This window comes from Brienomyrus brachyistius, unplaced genomic scaffold (genome assembly GCF_023856365.1).
Source record: "Brienomyrus brachyistius isolate T26 unplaced genomic scaffold, BBRACH_0.4 scaffold48, whole genome shotgun sequence".
In the NCBI taxonomy this organism is placed as follows: Eukaryota; Metazoa; Chordata; class Actinopteri; order Osteoglossiformes; family Mormyridae; genus Brienomyrus; species Brienomyrus brachyistius.
This window is the reverse complement of record NW_026042323.1, coordinates 1,226,600-1,242,551: the sequence shown is the minus strand read 5'-3', so window position 1 is coordinate 1,242,551 and position 15,952 is coordinate 1,226,600. Positions and strand designations below refer to the sequence as shown.

The 15,952-nt window shown below is 39.8% G+C and overlaps 3 protein-coding genes across 4 annotated transcripts in view; 1 reads left to right on the top strand and 2 right to left on the bottom strand.

The window, feature by feature from the left end:
- LOC125723400 (G-protein coupled receptor family C group 5 member B-like) overlaps positions 1-15,952 on the top strand; it is a 202,372-nt gene that overhangs the window by 176,708 nt on the left and 9,712 nt on the right. The gene's annotated exons all lie outside the window — the stretch shown is intronic.
- The window catches only part of LOC125723416 (uncharacterized), a 252,110-nt gene continuing 240,280 nt past the window's right edge, over positions 4,123-15,952 (bottom strand). Inside the window, exon 2 of the transcript XR_007386872.1 lies at positions 4,123-4,160. The gene's annotated coding sequence lies outside the window, so the exon portion shown is untranslated. The remainder of the gene's footprint in view (positions 4,161-15,952) is intronic.
- The window catches only part of LOC125723418 (uncharacterized), a 252,042-nt gene continuing 240,258 nt past the window's right edge, over positions 4,169-15,952 (bottom strand). For both annotated transcript variants that reach the window (XM_049000034.1, XM_049000036.1), the window contains exon 2: positions 4,169-4,723. The gene's annotated coding sequence lies outside the window, so the exon portion shown is untranslated. The remainder of the gene's footprint in view (positions 4,724-15,952) is intronic.

Below are 15,952 nucleotides of genomic sequence, written 5' to 3'. Positions count from 1 at the left end.
TTATAATAATTGCCTCATGTGCAGTTACGCTGGTTAAATTACCTGGAAATGTTATTAACTGCACATTCTCCTAGAAACTAACAACGGTGCTCCCTCAGGTATATTTATAATGGTCAGAAAGCTGATGTAAAGTCTGATATAGTGCTGAATGTGTTATTTTGTAGACAGTAATAGGTTTAATTAATTTTATATTCCATTACTGTAGAAAGCTATACTTGCTTACTTAAGGTATTTTGCGTTATTAATGTGTGATTTAAATGCAGGTAGTTTTATTACAGTCAGCTTTTATTCACAGTGAGTAGCTTGTCATCATGAAGAGGAAGTGTGACAATCGTGAGGTTTTGGGCAACCACAGAAAAGCAGGAAAGTAAGTAGAGACAGTGAGATAATTAGTGCCAGTCAGATGATAGACGTATACAGTATGTGAGTCAAAGGTTCTTCATATATTAATCATCCCATTCAGGTAACAAATCCTTAGAAATCCATTCCTGAGCATCATGCCAAGAAACACCACTTGTTTACTGATAACTGCTTTCATGTAAACTCTGCTGTGCTGAGAGTAAAGATGAAGAGGGAGAGACAGCAAGAGGCTGCTGACGGCAGAGAATGCAGGCGACATGGAGGGGAGTGAGAAAAGGAGCAAATATTGATGGTTAAGAGTGAATAATGACGTCACAGCAGCCTGATCCTGATGTTAGTTTAATATGCTTCTTAGTTTGGCCTGTGGTGTGTATTTCAGATACAGCATTTAATCAGGGAGACTGAGTGTGAGTCAATGGCAGAGAGAGAGAGAGAGAGAGAGAGAGAGAGAGAGCAGACAGGCAGATGAAGATGAAGGTGTATTAGGGAGGAGGGGGGAGGAGCTTGGACCTTCACCAAATCAGCCAAATGTAAATGTCACGTCTATCAAACAGGAGACCCTGCTTTCAGGAGAAATGGTTTAAAGATCACACTGGGCTCCCTTACAGCCCCCCCTCATCTTAAGGGGGGTTCTTTGTTTCTACTGTATAATTTGTAACACAAATGTCTAAACTGGCATGAAAGACACATTCAGCTCTTGTGAAGACTGGCATGTGAAACTGGAAAAGGCAGTGGGGAAATTCAGTGCACATAAAGACAGGCAGTGCCACAGATTAGCACTGATGACATGGATTCAGAAGATCAATCCTGTTAATATTCAACCTTCAGATGAGCTGGAAAGAGCAGCAGCAAGTGAGGAAAAATCTTCTGAAGTTAAGTACTTGGCACAGCAAGGCCTGGCTTTTCGAGGTGTTGGTAAGGAGAGTGGGAATTTCAAGCAGCTTCTAATGCAAACAGCAGAGGGCGATGCAGAGCTGACCATGTGGCTGAAAGGTCACTTTGATTTCACCAGTGCTGTTTAACTGTAACACCTGTTCCTGGGTTGCCCTCAGTCCTTGTTATTGGTTATGATTCTCACTGTCCTGCATTGTGTCTTGTTAGCTGTGTATTTAAGTGCCTGTTCTGCTTCTGTTCTTTGATGCTTCATTATAGCTGTATGTTGTATGTATGTATATAGTTCTCTAGTTGTGTTTATTCCATCAGTTAGTTCATTCCTGGTCATTTGCAGTTTATTTTGGATCCATCCTGATCCTTTTGGTTTTGATGTGTGTGTTGTAATAAACCCTATTTTTCCAGCCGTGTCATGCACTGCCGCAACCAGAAGAGGGCAGAAGATATGGCACAAAAACAAAGGAAGAAGCCTAACTTTAAAAAGAACAAAAAACATCAAGACTCATCCAGCATGGGGTGGTGGGTTAACGAATAACACAAACAATCAAAGAATAAGCAAACAAAAGAGTGAAAAGATGCAGAGATGACTGAGAAGCAGGGGATGACTGGAGAAGAGACGACAGGACCAGAAGACAGGAGGGATACAGGGAGAGCGGAGAAGGCAGTATAACTGAAGAATGGGAGAAGAGGAGAGACCACAGAGGAAGGAGAACATAGATGACTGGAGGGGAGGGAATATAGGAGCAACAGAGAGAAGGAGGAAGGGCTGCGGAGGAGAAGACAGGAAAAGAGGGGAAAATGTGCGCAGAGAAGGACAAACACCCCCACTGCCCACCAAAGTGCACTTGTAAGTAAACCACAATTTTAGCCTTGGGCTCAATATCTGGACTTGTCTCTGTGTAGCAATGCATAGAATCCCTGACACTGGTTATGACTGTACTGTATTAGTCCTAAACCTGCCATTATAGTGTAAGAAGAAAAGATTTTAAAAATATAAATCATTTTACAAAAAGGTAGAGCGATGTAGCCCCAGGAGAAGTCCACCCCCCCCCCCCCCCCCCAAAGCCCTGTTTGTTCCCTTCTAGCTACCAGATGAAACTCACAATGCACCCCAACGCCACCTAAATTAAGTTTATTACACTGCATGTACATTAGTCAGCCACATATGCTGTACGGCTTTGTTTTCCGGACAGTCTGGGCTACTCAGATATATCATAATTCAATTTGTAAATGCTGACAGTCTTGATATCATCCTTCTTATCAGGAAAAACTACTTGTGCATATAGATATTTCTCAATTTTTAGTCTCATCTAATATAAAAATTGGCAGGTAGTACAAATATAATCTTATAAATGCTGAGATTAGAGTATCTGCGATGCAGGAATGCAGGGGTTTCATTGGGGACCTTTCTATGGCTTAGTACTGTGAAGGAGTACATGGTTAGTGCCAGGCGCAAATGAATATCTTTGATTTTGCATCCATTTGGTAACTTGTTGAAGTTGTCTGATAGTCAGTAATAAATACATGGTTTAATTATTATGATTGTTTATTTATTACCTTATAACATCTGAAAGAAACTGAAATAGGAAAGCTTTTTTTAATTTATGGTCCACTGGATGAACACAGACATTACAGAAGGTTTTAGAGTTTAATGCTGAATGTTTTTGCTATCATTTTTCTGCCTGCACATGCTGTGATTGGTGCAGTGAAATTTGTGAATGTGTTTGTGGTCAGTATCATAGCCTCAGACAACAAACCAAGGCTGTAGCACGTCACTGTGTTTACATGTGAGAGGGGTTCCAGTTACATAATGAACTCGTTCTAATTGTTTTGACGGAGCTCGACAAACCTAAAAAATAAATGCTGGTGTTATCAAAAACTATGTCATATAGCTATATTTCAGATTTATTACAGCCAAACACATCTCGGAGCTCCGAGGAACCTCCTTCTCCTTACATTTCCTTCCATCCCACTCTTCTCATCCCTCCATCCCTCAAATACTGTTACATTTGTCTTTTTTCCACACTCACACCCTGTCTTGATCATACTCTGACTGCATGGCATCCATATGCAGGGCAAACTATTTTACAGTCTTATCTAGTATAATAGGACATAAACATTGAATTTGATAGTTATCTTTTATTTTCATATTAGAACACAACGCATGAACATGAAGGGATCGTTTGCATTTTCAACCAACCCCTTCGCAAACCCCCCAGCGGAATACTGGCCGCGGACAGGGGTGGGAATCCCCAAGCTGGAAGACTGTACTGCGTCATGTTAACATTAGCTAACTAGTTAGCATGGATACAGAGTGCACCGGACTACAACTATAAAGGACGTAAGGTGTGTGATGATGTTAGCATTACGTTAAATGACAACTTTACCAGCTACTTACCAGAATAGCCTCCTATACGGTCGCCGAATGACAGCAGGCAGAAGGCGGCGCGTTTTTCAGAACCACACCGGAGTTAAACTTACGCCGCGTTATTTACCAGCACTTGTAACACCAACATTTGCAGCCATTAACACATATGTGGTAGTAACACTGAAATTACTTTCTCTGCGTCAAAATAAGGTAGCTCTGTGATTTTGATACTTTATCATTTATACTTAACCGTATCTTCCTCCCATTCCTCCGTCTCTGCTTATTGACATTTAGGAGAGTGTCAGATATAAATTAACGATGCAAAATTATCAAACCAAGACAGACACAACACTGAAGAGATGACAAAGACACAGTTTGAAAAGTAAATATGTTTTATTGCAAATCTCTTATCTTAACATAGCATACCTTATCATATGTTAACTTAACCCATCTTATATTTTAACTTAGCCTATCTTATCATATCTTAACTTAACCTATCTCATTATATTTTAACTTAGCCTATCTTATCATATAACTTAACCTATCTTATCTTATTATATTTTTACTTAGCTTATATTAATATATTTCGTCTTAGCCTATCTTATATTTTAACTTAGCATATCTTATCCTATCGTATCTTATATCTACATTAACACTTAAACAGTATCTCCTTCCGCTGGGTCCCGCGGGATCCCAGTCCCAATGCAGGGCTCTAACACGGGTATTCTAAAAAAAAGAAAATAAACATTTTACTTAACTTTACTTAAAGCAGTCATATAACTGCATTATACATACCCAATTAATGCCTTATAAATAATTTATAAAAGTATTAAAAACACGCCTGTAAATACTTATACAAAGGCATAACACATTATAGCTATGTTGATAATGCATTATGAATGCTCTGATCTATATATACACAATAAATATCTTCATAATACATTATATCGGCCATTAATCCATAATAAACATGGCTATAATGTGTTATGCTTTTTTTTCTTCAATATTTATACCCATGTCTATAATATATTTATGGATGCATTACAGTGCATTGTGAAGGTGTCAATAATGCAGTTATATTACTGCTTTAAGTCATTTCTAAACCTGAATTCACAGCTTTATAATTACTGCCTCTTGCTACTTCTTCTGAAGGGCAGGGGACAGCAGAAGAAGCACCACTTCATCTTCTTCTTCTTCTTCTTGTGGCTCTTCTCAGTATCATCTTCAGGAAGATCTTCGGCATTCACATGGAATGATACTTCTTCACTGTAGATCTTCTCGGCAGCATCAGCATCTTCTTTTGTTTTATCTGTCTTCATCACTTCAGTCTCGTCCTCTTCCTCAGGTCCTTCTTCTGGTATAGTCAGTAGCTGTGATCTGTCTTCAGATGCCACCATACACTGAAACCTGACCAGTGTGGTAGCATCAGCATCTTCTGCCTGCTGGAATACCACATCAGCTTCTTCATTTTCCTCAGGTCCATCTTCCTGTAAAGTCTGCAGCCATATTCTGGCTACATATGCCGCCATGCACTGCCAACTGTCCACTGTGGCAGCATCAGTGTCTTCTGCTTCCTGAAGCTCCTCATCTGTTTCTTCATCTTCCTCAAGTTCTTCCTCCTGGATGGGTTCTAGCCAAGTTCTGCCTCCTTGTGACACCACATACTCCACAGCATTCCCTGTACTTTTCCCTTCTCCTCCCTTAACCTCCTCCACATTCACTCCCACCTCACATCCATTCTCCTCACCTGCATTTAGCATATCCATCATACTAATACCAGCCTCTGTCCCCTCCATCACAACCCTGGAGGCCTTCCCCTCAAATGTTCCCCACTCTGGTACCTCCATATATTCCTCACTACTCTGCCCCCTTACCTCACCCTCCCCCCGGCTTGTCCGGTCCTTCCTGACTTTCTTTTTTTTGTTAAGGTAGCAAGTTTTATAAATTTCCCAGTCTTCAGATGAAAGGCCGTAATTACTCTGAAGACTTTGAGATGAAATACTAGTGCTGGCTAGCAGTCCATCCTTTCCCACACTCTCCCCTCCCTTACCAAAATCAGTAGACCCCCCCAATCCCCCCTTAACCCCCCCAGCCTGGACAGTGGGGAGTGTCACTGGTGAGAACTCCTCCACACCTTCTCCCCAGTTGATCACTTCATCCCACAGGTTCCAGGCTTCCCAGTGTTGGGTGTTGGTCCATCGATCAGCTCTCTCAATTCGCTCTCTGGGGAATAAATGAGAGATTAACCAGCACTTAACAGAGATAATAAAATAAATAAAGAGCTGGAAATTCTTCAACCATACAGAAAATACAATTGTTATAATTATTATAATAAATAATTACAGGGTTCACATATATAAAAACGAAAGAATAAAAGAAACAGCGAGCAAGATTGCAAAAAAAATCTACTGTAAAATGCACGATACTGTAAGTGCAATAGCATATTAAACAGTAATGTCACCAAATTATAACTAGAATCAAATACGAAACAACTGTGCTCCACATCAAATGAATACCCAGATGAATACTACCAAGAACTGAGTTAACACTAACCAAGCTAAGAATATTTGAAAGTGTTAATCCTGTGTAACAATGTAAATAGATGTAATGATGAACTTAGAAGCATCTAGCCTACTCCGAAAGTAATGCCCCAATTTTTTTTAACAATTTACCTACCACCCTGTACAGTAGGGGGTCCCAACTTCCGGTCAGTGTTCCGGTACCGTCCGCGCGGAGTATTGCACCGGGCGGCAGACAACCGGGGGTAGAGGAGCCAGCCGTCCCGTTTATTAGGGGATCGCTCCGTTTTGGAAAGAAAGCTGCCCGTATTGATGTACGGAAATACGCCATTAGCCCCGCATGTCCGTATACACCGTCAATCTCCCGCCGCTCGGCGTGGGAACCCCCAAATTATACCGCCGTCTTACCCATCCGTGACACTTTTCTACGACGGAAACCGATCCGCGGACATCGAAAGGTTGGGAAGCCCTACTAAACTAGCATGTTTGAGATGAATTTACTAACCAAATAGTCTGTCATTATTTAAATATTAGCAACCACAGTAGCAATAAAAACCACTGCACTTTAAATGACGTTAAAAAATATGTAATATTAAAAAAATATGTAATGTTTTTTATTGTATTATATACATTTACTATGTCATTATAGTATAAAAGGCTAAATAATCAAAGTAGCACAACATCAGTTGAAGAATTCAAAGACATTTTGGAGAGCTAACAAGCTACTCACCTCTGCGCCATTTTCACTCAGAGTTTGTTGTGCTTCAAACGGTAAAGTTTGTTTACGTTGTTTCTATGGAAACTGCTCTGACTCTCCGCTTGACCGTAATATAAAGGCATGTATGCAGTAATTTTCTGATTGCAGATTTGATCCCTATGCAGTAATTGACCACTGACCTCTTGGACCCTCTGGGCTGCCTTCACCTGCATTGAGGCAGCTGTTACGTTTGCTGTCATTACATTCAGCCCAAAATATCAAAGTACAGGATTTAAGATTTGAATTAGTAACAGGACCGTGGGAAACAAAACATATATGTTATTGATCCCTCGAAGAAAGTTTTCAATTTTCTCCTTCTTTCAGTTCTTAAATAACGTGTCAGTTCTTGCTCTGGTTGGTTGGGATTTACCATTTTAACATTGTAGCAGTTCCTAGGCAATACACAGACAAATTCTTTTTTTTAGGATGGAATTGTTATGCTGTAAACGATTACCTTCACGTTTCAACAAAGGTACTTGCTTTTGATATATAATTTTTTGTACATGTGTACTCTGGTCATACCCCTTGTACATATGGATGGCATGGAAGGACAGTCACTGCTGTCACCTATACTGTCCCTGTCTGCTTTTCTCATTTAAGTGTTGATACGGCAAAAGAAGATGGACCTTTTGTAGACATTTCCAGCCAGAGACTTGGTTCCTATATGAAGAGAATATTTTATTTTAATTCAGGCTAAGAAACTACAGAAAACCAGCTCTGCATGTGATCTCCCCTTTACTGCACAAGGAGGGCACACACATCAACAATTAGCAATGCAGCAAAATACAGATGAACAATTTCTCACAGTTTCAGAATAAATCAGATTTCTCTGTAATTCAGAGATTGTCTAAGACTTCTGCTAGATCATTTTCTGCACTTGAACCTAATTTCAAGATAAATGACACCTGGGTCTATTAAAAGAAGGTGATGCTGCCTGACCCACCAACCAAGGCTGGGAGGAAAGGGAGGAATACTAGTCAAAGGAAGGAAGAAAAGCAGCCCACCCTATCTCATGGTCATGGATACAAAAGTCAGGGAGTGTTACGAAGAAGACACCACACTTAAGACCATTGGTTTTATGCACTGAATTACACCAGATAGAGTTTTTGCATTCTAGCTGTGTTACGTAACATTCCTCAGCCTTCATTTGTTTCCACAGAATGCAGGACATAATTTAGGGTGCCAAACAAGACAGCGGAACTGCAGTATAGCCAATTATTTGTTTCAGTAGTTTTATAACAACTCGAACATAAAATGTTTGTTTTTCTTAGATAAAAGTCCAGTTGAAACAGACTTTATTTTTAAAAGTTAGATTGGATTTAAGAGATGGAACATGTTGCTTGTGTTAATACTGCTTTGATTTTGAGGATGAAGTCTGAAGTGTAGGTGACGTGTAACAGGTTGTTATTTTACTTTTAATTTATAATTATACAAGATTCTGTTTTCCTTCTGTCTAACCTGATGGGTACAATATCCTTTAAACTTTCCCATGATGCTTTTGTCCTGCATCGCCCCTCCCTCTGTCTTTTCCCCTTTATAAGGGTCCCGACCTCATTTCCTCTTCCCTTTGGTGTATTGCACACGTGGGAAGAGGTGAGGATCTAGTGGCAGGGTCCCCCGAGTTAGTAAATCAATTGTATAATTATGACCCATATATTATATATTATATTTGATTTATTATTCATCATAAGCAGGGGATAGAAAACACGTCTATACATAAGTATATACATTGTTTTACTTTGTGCAGAGAGAGCGAGAGGGCCAGAGCATATGAATTTTACCCCTTTCCTTATTGTTCCCAACAGTTTCAATAAAATCCAGGAACGACAACGGCGTCTGTAATATCCCTTCCTCCTGCACCCCACACACACCTGATAACACCCCAAAACACAATGCAGAGTATAGGCAGGGCATGACCGGTTACATAGGTACACTAGTGCGGCTTGTAAATATGCCCTTAATTTATGCCTGAATATCCCTCCCATATAGTGGCTGACCACATATCATGTGAAAGACCCGGAGAGAGTGAGTGTATATATATATATATATATATGTATGATGTGCATGTGAGAGACACCATCGGAAGTCCGGTTCAGTTCCTCAGAGGCACTACTATGGAGGCGCCTACAGTAATAAACTTGCTGACCGCAAAAACTGGCACTATGATGGAAGTTATGCAGAAGTGCAGAGTAGATGGAATAATTTTTGTACCTCAATAAGATTGTATGCCTTTTGCCTGTGTCTCCAGCCAGTGCCGGGGGTGAAACGCGCCTGCAATTATCAGCGGGATAACATTATCATTCTTTTTATTCTGTGGAAAATGAAAGACCGATTTGCTGGCCAGATTTATTTATGAATCATAAACATGTTGTGGGCTATATAAGTAAAGTCAGGGCTCTCAAGTCTTATGCATTGACTGTGAGACACTTGCATTTCAACCAGTTCACATGCTCACGCGCCGCACCTTATGTTTGTCAAGCTGAGAAGTAAGGGTTAGGGTTATAATTATCAATAAATAATGTACTTCCCTGTGAAACAATGATGCTGGATGTTTATTTGCATATCATGATATGGTGCAGCCTTTTAATAGGTTTCTGTTTTTCTGTTAATCCATTCATGGTGTTGAATAAGTCAGCAAGCATAAGTCTAAGGCTAGTGAGTGACTGGTGTTTTCGGGGGAGACTCCCTAGAGCTGGAGAGAAATACCTTAAGGCACGGGATGAAAAATCCCAAATCTTCCAGGAAAAATGTCAGCATTATATGTATTTGCCACACAGAACAGAACAAAAAATTCCTTAGGGAATCACACGCCTACCATAGTCACTATACTACTCAGAACGCCTGGCAGCCACCAAATCAAACATAGGAAAAGGTCCGGATTTATAGCGTTAGAATGTGGTAGAGACTAATATCCATAACGTACCATCCTAGAACACACTGTGTTCTAAAATTTAAGCCCAATTAAAATCTGAATATTAAATGAGGAAAATTATTTGATTTGTTCTTCTATCCCAAGTTGTGGTCTAAAAGCAATAAGACCACCATCCATTATACCTGCTTTGGGGAAAATGCACTCCTGTAGCCACTAGGGGAGCTCTCACCTCTTCTGGGCCCAGCTAAATAATTATGTTACGCATTCTAACAAGCTTTATTATCTGTGTCAATAAGCCCTACTTTTACACTAACACTCCTGCTGAGAGGCTAGTTTGATTACCAGTCTTGCCCTTGTCATTAGGAACACATGAGAATTTGCGCAGTGCTGTTTCACAGTGGATTCTCACTGGTTTTCCCCAAGACTGGTACAATACATTTTATTTAGTTTCATACCACAGGTTATTGTAAGAGGGATCAATTGGTTTACTTTTATACTGGTGCAAGGACACTATTATTATAATGGTGGGTTATCAAACACAGTAGCTGGCTACCTCAGACATAAGACGCCCATTATGTACCTGTGTGTCACCTATATGGGCTTGGAATCTGTATATCAATTGAAATAATTATTCATAGCCCAGATAGCATCATGTTATTGTTTCAGCGTTGAAGTATAGTTAAATGCATTGAATTATGGTCAGTGATAAATTATCAGCATTGAAACTGAATAGATTTTTGGTCAGATGTTCAATATTGAAAAATTAATGGTGGCGAAACCTTGATATAAAGTGACTTTTTCAACATTGAAAATAAGATGCTGAGTTAACATCAATATTATTGAAAATAAAAATGGAAAAATGAATTTATGGGGGGCGGCATGATGGTGCAGTGGTTAGCACTGTTACCTCACACCTCTGAGACCCGGGTTTGAGTCTCTGCCTGGGTCACGTGTGTGGAGTTTGCATGTTCTCCCCATGTCGTCGTGAGGTTTCCTCCGGGTACTCTGGTTTCCCCCCACAGTCCAAAAACATGCTGAGGCTAATTGCAGTTGCTAAATTGCCCATAGGTGTGTGTGTGAGAGTCACTGGTGTGTGAGTGTGCCCTGCAATGGGCTGGCCCCCCATCCTGGGTTGTTCCCTGCCTCATGCCCATTGCTTCCGGGATAGGCTCCGGACCACCCACGACCCAGTAGGATTAGCGGTTTGGAAAATGGATGGATGGATGGATGTGCACCAAAGCACACACGTTTTTTTTCTGGTGGCTTAAACACATTTTTGTAACTACTGGCTATTTTGCAAAAACTCTGCACACAAATAAAAAAACCACCAAATCAGCAAAATGTTGTAGGTCTCTTGCAAAAGCTAATAAATCTTGCTTAACTCTTCAAACCTTTGGAAAAATTTTATTTTTGTACCAATCAGTTAACACAAACCATCATCTTAATAAGCACACAATGCACTAACTACACACTGATGGTAGGAATGGAAAACACATCTGGCTTTTGCTTTCTCTGTGCACGAGGTATGTCAATTTGAGGTCATACTTTTGTCATAAATAGTTCTGTAAACACAATTCAAGATTCAAATTTCAAGTATGAATGTTTATTCACATGCATCAAAAGAAACATAAGACAACATACAATTTCACTGAGAGAGAGAAAAAAAATCATTCTTGTCGTCTCTTTGCGTCCGGCCACAGAATTTCATCAACATCACATGCAATGCTTTCTAGTCCAAGGCACCGGGGAAACTCTCCTGGAGTGCCTTATCCTGGCCTGACATGATGCCTGGTCAATATCCTCGCATGCCTCCTCCATTGCCTGTAAAAGAGCCATGCGTTGATGGGGATGACGATCATAGACCTTCCAGCACCAGGCAGAGAAGAATTCTTCAATCGGATTCAAGAATGGAGAGTAAGGCGGGAGGTTGAGTACAGTGAAGAGTGGGCGACTGTAAACCAGTTGCGAACTAAAGCAGTCCTATGGAAACTAATATTGTCCCATATGATGACATAACTGGTCTGTGAACATTAGTGAGCATATGATGTAGACTGTCCAGGAATGTAATAATGTGTGCAGTGTTACATGGGCCCAGGGTTGCATGATGGTGAACAGCACCGTTCTGACTTATAGCTGCACACATAGTTATGTTACCACCACGCTGTCCTGGGACATTGGTTATGGCACCGTGTCCAATAATGTTCCTGCCATGCCAACGCGTTCACTGTTTCTTTCAAAAGGGACTCTGTAAATGTGCTTCATCCTGATTCTGTTGCATGCCAGTACACGAGATAATGCAGAGATGCTCACATTGTTCATGTTTTGGGAGATGGTGTCATCCTTTATTATACGCTGCTGTATTTCTCGTAGCCTAATGGAATTATTTGTGATCACCATATTAACTATATGGGTCTCTCGTTCTTCAGTGAACATTCTTCCTCTGCCCCCAGGTTCTGGATGTCTAGCAGGTCTGTAGAGTAACCATTTCAGTTATTACCTGTACAGCATTGTTGTGTTTCTCATTAGAGTATAGTACTATTACAAAACGTACTGTGAAGTAACTGTACTAACCGATTCTCATTACAGTATTGTACCACTACAAAACGTACTGTGAAGTAACTGTACTAACCGATTCTCATTACAGTATGGTACCACTACAAAACGTACTGTGAAGTAACTGTACTAACCGATTCTCATTTGGAACCTATGATGCCTGCTACAGCGTAGCGGCTCAGGTCAGGCTGAACCCATTGGCCAGCTTCCCTCAGGGTCATTCCATGGTTGATCACATGATCCACTGTTGTAGCTCTGATGACATCAGTTATTATATTTCTTCTTACCCTTCCTCCTTCCTCTTCACCTCCTCATCCTCTAAATTCACCTCCTAGTCTTCATCCTTTTCCTCGCCCTTCTCTAATTCTCACTCTTCTCAGTCTTCCTTCTCCCTCCATTGTTCTCCACACTGAAAGCTTACTGTACCTGTGGCTTATTTATAGCTCTCATGCTGATTGCAAAGTGAACTAATTATCTAAAACCGTTTTCACATGTGCCAGTGTGGCCAGACAGTTGGCAAAATAGTGTAAACAATAGCCATAAATGTGTATAGTTTTACTAGGAATGTGTTGATCATTTGGAAATTGTGTGTAAAACAGTGAGTTGTGTTTACAGTTCCACAAAAAGAGTGCTGTGCAGTGGATTGTATTTACACATTTGCAAATTGTGTGTTACAAAAGTGCAAACTGAGTGCAAAACAGTGAGTAATTTTGCTATAACTATTAATAGTTTTATAAGAATCATTTTTAGTGTTTAAGTATTCAGAAAAACTGTAAAAAAATTAAACAGGGGTGACTGTCCATTAAGCTAATCTGCAATCCTATTACACATAGACACATAGCATGACACAGTACTGTTTTTGACTTTTTCTTTTAATCCACCGCGATTGTGATGAATGGGGCAAGAGAACAAAAACCACAGAAATGGCTCTTTGCATGCTAGCCAGTGACTACGCGAGATGGTATAGTCTCTGGTTTTACTAGAGAAGGCTTGGAGGAAAATGCTGTGGAAAACTGATTATTTTGTGTCTTCTCTATGCCTGGGCTCTCTAGGAAAAGCATAGAGACCATATGTACCTCTACAATTGTGGAGATTTCTGTGGGGTGCACATATATAGTATATATCAAATTTATATTATATAGATTATATCTAAGCATCATTCATACTCAAGTGAGAAGACAATTATAAATTCATGTTATGAAAAGGTTTCTGTGTCGGAAAGGTACAGAAAGAGCCTAACGCAGGTTTACAGGAAACAAAGGTGTGGTGTAGAACACAAGGACATGGACAGAGAAAGGCAATGGCACAACCCCTCAATATGATCAATTCATCTACTCTGTGTCTTCCTCCCAGCTGTCAAAGTAATTGTCAGCAAATGATGTACTTGACACTTACATTATTTACGTGTCAAGCCGTTCGGACGTTTTAACACGTCTTAAAACTACGTGTTAACGCGGCCAATCTGAACGTCTTAACATGTTTAAAATTGGGTGCTACCACTTTATCGGTTTTATGGGGAAGCCTTGCAGACAGTCATTGCAAGAAGAGAAAAATGTTCCTCGGTCACTAGATAATGACCTCAGGTGGCTGATTGACTGTCAGTGCCTGATCTGTTCCATGTTTTTACAGTTTTTTATTAGATTTGTTTAAAATACGTGGGAAAAAAATTAACAATGCAGTCACAGAATAATTATTTTGCATTTTAAAATAGTTTAATACTGCAGCACAGGAACAATATATGCAAAAGTATGGCAAGGCGTTTTAACATTTAATCGCTAGACTGGATATGTATTGCAGATATCTCTAATTCAATTCTTCCTAGTCAAAGAGAGCATTTCAGATATCCACAATGACATTCTTCCTATCCACAATTGTCATTTCAGATATCTAGAATGGCTATGCGACGTACATCCGGTAAAATATAAGGCAGCTAAATTATTGATGCCATTCATACTGTTGCTATGACCGTTCACTATAAACTCCTTATTACAAATAAATGAATAACTACATACGTTTCTTTGCTGAATATATAGTTTTTGCTGTTAATGAAGAACAGAAAGTGATCAAAATGATAAGTTTAGCTCATCTGCATTGTTCACCACAAAGACACCAGTGCAATTAAATCAATATTAGCCAGATTTACCATTTTTGCTCCAGTTTCATTAAATGTTAAAACTGCCAGTTATACTTTGTAAACATTTAAAGATAACTGTTCTGCCAGTTTAAATAAACCTGTGATTCACCCCTCCAACAAATGGACTGTGCCGAAAACAACATCACAGTCACGTTTGACACGTAATACATACGTTGCCTATACGTATTAACAACGTAGGACTCACATGGCTGAACGTAGAGACCACATGACTACAACGTACAGGGCATGTACTGCATACGTATAGCCCTTACGTCAAAAGGGGTGTGTACGTTTATGCCAACCAATAGCATAGATGCATTAAAGGTACAAACGTCTTAAGAGGTTCAAATTGGCCGCATTAACATGCAGTTTTAAGACGTGTTAAGATGTCCGAATGGCTTAACACGTAAGTAATATACGTGTTAAGACATAATTTGTTTGACGTGTTGACATGGGCGTCAAAGTAGATGTTAAGTCCCAAATGGCCTTCCATAATAAAGTGATCTTTCAAAATAAAATCACAATCAAATTCTTCACCCTTTGGTTATTATTCTGTGTGCCTTCTCTTATATGTAATGAAATAGACCAGGGTGACAAAATAAGTATTATATACAATGTTGTCATGGAAATAAATCAATACTTATGTTTAATCAATTAGCCTATGATTACGGTTCAAAAGAAAATTGCGAAGAGCCATTTTCCTTTGAGTCCCAATAATTTAAATAAAACCACATATTTGTTGATAGTGATGTATTTGTGATTTTTTTCTATAGATCATCTGCAGTATATGGAGTCCCTTAGATGTCAGGGTGAGAAAATATATTTTTAATTGTTTTGTGTTTCCTCTCAATAGTTTTGCGTTCCCTCACAATACTTGTCCTAATAATAATAACTGTACTCTGTCCATTTAAAGTACAAAAGTTAGAATTAATGGATTAATAAGTATAAACCAAAATAATACAGACATGTCCAGTTACGTGTACTTTACTGTTTACAGTAACTCGCAGTCATTGGACACAGTGCAATTATTATTATCATCATTATTTGTTATTATTATTATTATCCATCCATTTTCCAAACCACTTATCCTACTGGGTCGCGGGGGAGTCCGGAGCCTATCCCGGAAGCAATGGGCACGAGGCAGGGAACTACCCAGGATGTGGGGCCAGCCCATCGCAGGGCACACTCACACACCATTCACTCTTACACATGCACACCTATGGGCAATTTAGCAAGTCCAATTAGCCTCAGCATATTTTTGGACTGTGGGGGCAAACCGGAGTACCCGGAGGAAACCCCACGACAACATGGGGAGAACATGCAAACTCCACACACATGTGACCCAGGCGGAGATTCGAACCCAGGTCCCAGAGGTGTGAGGCAACAGTGCTAACCACTGCAGGACCATGCCTCCTGTTGTATGAGTAATATAATGTAAAAATTAAATTCTATTTTATGTCCTTCATAAAGTACAAAAGGCAAGCATATCACACAGGTA